This window comes from Xiphophorus hellerii, chromosome 20 (genome assembly GCF_003331165.1).
Source record: "Xiphophorus hellerii strain 12219 chromosome 20, Xiphophorus_hellerii-4.1, whole genome shotgun sequence".
NCBI lineage: Eukaryota > Metazoa > Chordata > Actinopteri > Cyprinodontiformes > Poeciliidae > Xiphophorus > Xiphophorus hellerii.
Window position 1 is genome coordinate 21,364,941 of NC_045691.1, and position 4,473 is coordinate 21,369,413.

A 4,473-nucleotide genomic window follows, 5' to 3' on the forward strand; every position below is an offset into this window, starting at 1 on the left:
AATTTATGTAAATGGAAACAACATTTTTTATATCAAAGACTGCACAGGTACAAGAACTGATTCAGCAATAGATTAAAACTGCTGTCATGCAGTTTTTCAAAACTTTTTTTAAACAGTTTTTTTTCTCTTCATGTTGGTTTTACATGGGTGTAAACATGAAAACATGAACATTTATGATGGTCCTCTACTTCAGGGTGGGAAGTCATGGATTCTTGTTTTTTGGGGTTTTTTCTCACTGCAAAACAAAATTGGTTTTGTTTTGCTTTGGTCAGTTATTTTTGGTTATGCAAATCGTCACACTGAAATTCGTTGGAAACATATTTTATATTCTGATCTTAAAAGTTAAAACTGGAGCATATTTATGTTGACCTCAGCACACATTACAAAAAATGTATATCCATCCTTACATTATATCTCATTGTTTCTGTGGCTAAAAGTGGTTAGGGACTGAAGCTGAACAGAACCAGCATAACCAGCATTAATCCTAACACAGATTACTCTGCAGTGATGATATGAGAGTAATGTCGAAGTGGAGGAATAAGTTGAATTTAATTTGTTTCTGTTTTCCCAAATGCAGACATGACGTACAACAAATACTGAGGCGGCGCCTGAGTTCTGTGTCTAAAACTGGTTGGTTTTTATAACGTTTTGGATTGTTGCTAGTTTGTCTCTAAACATCAAGCTTCATGGCTAAAAATAGCCCTGGTGGCATTAAGAGCCACCAGCAAAACTCAAACATTAATCCCATGAAGTTTGGTTAAATTATTGATGCTCAGCTGATGCGTGTTGAAAGTGTTTTTTTTTTTTAATCCCCCTCTGAATCTGAATGTGTGTATGTTGAATGAAACGGCGAGATGGAGGCTGATGTACATTCTGACTGTCACTTCAGCTCCAGAGGGAAACGCTCCTTTCGTCTCCTTCAGTAGGTCAGAGTTTCTGTGTCAGGAGCAGACGGGAACTGGCTTTTCAAGCTCCACCATGTTATCCTAAACATTTTTAGGATAACAATTCCCCGAACAGCTGAGACAAAGCAGAGGGAGAGGGATCAGAGAAAAGGAACGTAGAAAGAATAGAGCAAATGGGGCTTCCCGGCAAACGAAAACTTGTAAACAGATTCAGAGATGTGTGCGTTACTGGAGCCACCGTGCCCTGGAAAGATTGCATCAGATTGATCGGTTTAATATCTTCAGGGAATATGTCAGTGGGACTTTTGTCCCTTTCAACTCTGTAATTTAGTATGTGCCCCTTAAACTAGATTAACTATAATAAGTAATGGCGTGGTTTTCCAAGCAGCCACTTAAAAGAGAATTACCAGCAGATACGAGAGCATTCAAAAAACTTGCCTAACATTTGCTAAATCTTTGGACTTGCTGGCCTGCAGAAAAACAAAGTGGTAATTTCATAGAATTTTTTTGTTTTGTATTGACTTTTTTTTGTACTTAGAAATGTAGATTGATAGAAGTAAAAACAAGGCAGAACACGTGACAGAAACTGATAGGTCTGTGTTTACTCTGCATACACTGACATAAACTCACATGCAGAAACTCACACATGCAGTGTCTTGCAAAAATAATCCAGACCCCCTCTAACCTCTTCACATTCGGTGAAGCTATAACCAGAAGCCTAAAATGTAAGTACTGGATATTTTATACACAGACACAAAATCATGTGTAATTGTGAAATTGAAGGAAATGATATGGTTTAAGTTTTGCAACAACATTCTGGACTTTGAATGGGCCATTGTACCAAACAAATATCCTCTAAACTAAACCATTTCCTTGTTGCTCTGGCTGTATGTTCAGGGTTGTTGTCCTGTTGGAAGGTGAACCTTCACCTCAGTCTTTTGCAGCCTCTTACAGGGTTTTTCCCTGGATTATCCTGTATTTAGCTTCATCCACCCTCCCATCAACTCTGACCGGCTTACTGACCATCACTATGTTTCACCTAGGCCTGGAGTGATGGGTGGTGTTCATTAGCTAAATATGAGATTTATAAAAGCATTGGTTTACACTTAATTTCATTCAGAGATTTCATAATAAAGGGGCCCAAAGCTAAATAAACCATGTCCGTTAGTCTATCACATACAATTAAAGTAAAATATTTAGCAGTTCTTGGCAAAATATAAAAAATCTCTAGAGGCAAGATTATTTTTTCAAGGCAATGTGTCTTCTTCTTCTTCTAATTTGATCATGACTACATGGTAGCCTACTAAAAGTTTAGACCTGCGCTGAAGCTGTCTCCTAAAAATTTCCCCCGGCAATAGGTTGCCCCGTCTTGTCAAGGTAATCTGAAACCAACCACAAATATCCAATTTACCCGGCAACAGAAAGGATGCAACAACAGCGTCCCCGCAGAATGTGCTTTACCAGGAAACAAGAGTCTCCAGCACAGCATCTAATGGCTGCAGAAACATGCTTGAAGTGGATGCTCTTGGGTGGCCATGGTTTCAAAAACCTGCTAGTTTGGGAGTGTATGTATGCATGATGATTAAGAACGTGTTAAAATAACATGTGGGCAGAAGTGATAAGAGCAGATCAGTCATGTTACTTTCTGTGAAAATTAGCTTTCTGAGTGCAGATAAACACATGCAGCAAAATCTATAGCATCCCAAAACACAAATATTTTTCATAATCTAGGCAAATCTTTAAATGAGAGATACATAAAATAGAATATCAGAAGACTTTTGGACATGTTTTCTCTGGAAATGTGATCTGGAGAAGGTTTATACTTTTACCATCTTTTGTCCAGATTATTGCAATACCATATCTGTTGGGTTAGACCAGCCATCCCTGCAGCAGTTATCTCAAGGAGATCAAATAAAGATCCCCAGGTCAAGGCTGAGACGTACTGTAGCTCTCTGTGTTTTAGTAAAATTCATCTTTGTGTTGTTTTTGAGAATAAGATATTCTCAAAAATTATTTGTCCTCATGGTTCTACATGTCACTGGAATAAATTGTCCTTGAATTGCACCAAAACGGCTTAATTCAATTATGTAATTTAGGAGAAATACATAATCTTTCCTTGAAGGAAAAGTTTTTAAACCATTCTAAGAAATCAAAATTGTTGCATTTCAGAAGTCAATGTTTCAAGATAAGGTAATTTTATTTATGTAGCTCATTTTGAGCAACAAGGCAGTGCTTTACAAGAATTAGAAGGAAATACAAAACAAAATAATAAACCAAAGGAAAGAGCAAAACGAATAAACAAAAAATGATAAATCAGGTGTTGGTTCTCTATGTTTGATTCTATAAAGTAGATGGTGCTAAATGTTGATCTAAAGTAATGTTCCGGGTTGTGAAGCGGAACAAGAATAAGAATGAGAATTTCATCAACTGAACATTTCTCAGATGTTGCTTTTATATCTCATTATGATTTAGACCACATGTTGACAACACTTATTTTACAACTAGCACTGCACTGGAGTTATTATATGTGCTCCTAAGCTCAGTAGATTTAAAATTCAGCTAACTAAATAAAGTATTTTTACTGTTTTATAGCTAAGTCTACGTTGTTGTTACTGTAAAAACCTCTTAAAATCACAAGCTAGCAGGCTAGCGTAATACTAATAATGGAAACAATATCTTTCATTTAGGCTTACATGGTTGCCAGTAGTATAACCTGAAGTTTAATGATCGTAATTAAGTCTGAATAAGAGTTTTCAAACTATAACTTGTCCATACTGATAACATATCCAGATTGTCCTCTGGTGAGGAAGGACTGGCCTCCAATTAATCTGCCTGCTCATTTGTGTACTCCTTAGCATGACCAGACTGTGGAAAATATCTTCTGCTGAGCTCTGAGCGGTTGGGTTTACAGATCTTGCGCAACGATATAGCTTGAGTAACGATGAGTTCGGAGCTTCTTCCAGGAGTGTTGCCGTGCAGACCTGCTACCTTCGGGCTATATGAGAGCTGGGAAGACACGGGAGTTGAAAAACACACGCAAACTTGCAGACGCACTTATCACAGAAACAGACGCACAGTCGGATTAATCTCTGTAGACAGAGAGTGACTCATCCTCTATTTCCGTCCCAGCTGTGTCCCGTCCCTGTCATGTAAACAAGACGGGGAAATTTAAAACCTAAATATGGAGGAGGTGGGCTGCATATAGGCAGGTGATACATATTGCAAAAAAAAAAAAAAGAAAAGCTCAAGCTGAAGTATTTTTACCAGCATCAATAGGAGAGAAGTCTCATCTGAGAACTTTCGCACAGGCATTGGATTAAAAAAAAAACAACATAAGCACAGCTCCCCTTCCCTGAGGTGGAATGCAGATTGGTAGGTTTGGTGGGCTTGTGTTATTGGAGCATTACCCCACCCCTTCCAACGATCTGCATCTGTTCAGCCTGTATTGACATGTGCTTCACTGTGCATGTGTGCCTGGTGTGGTCTCAGCTGTGAGCGTGTCACTGTGAGTGTATGACTAAGAAACAGTGGGTTGCAGTCTGTTTTTGTGCAAGTGGGGACATGTGTT

The 4,473-nt window shown here is 38.3% G+C and overlaps 1 long non-coding RNA gene across 1 annotated transcript; it reads right to left on the reverse strand.

Annotated features, from left to right (window-relative positions):
* Positions 1-3,333: 3,333 nt before the first annotated feature.
* On the reverse strand, positions 3,334-4,253 carry LOC116710975 (uncharacterized). The gene is made up of 2 exons (XR_004337146.1): positions 4,170-4,253; positions 3,334-4,047 (listed from the first exon to the last, which is right to left on the reverse strand). It is a non-coding gene; the product is annotated as an uncharacterized LOC116710975 (long non-coding RNA).
* Positions 4,254-4,473: the final 220 nt, after the last annotated feature.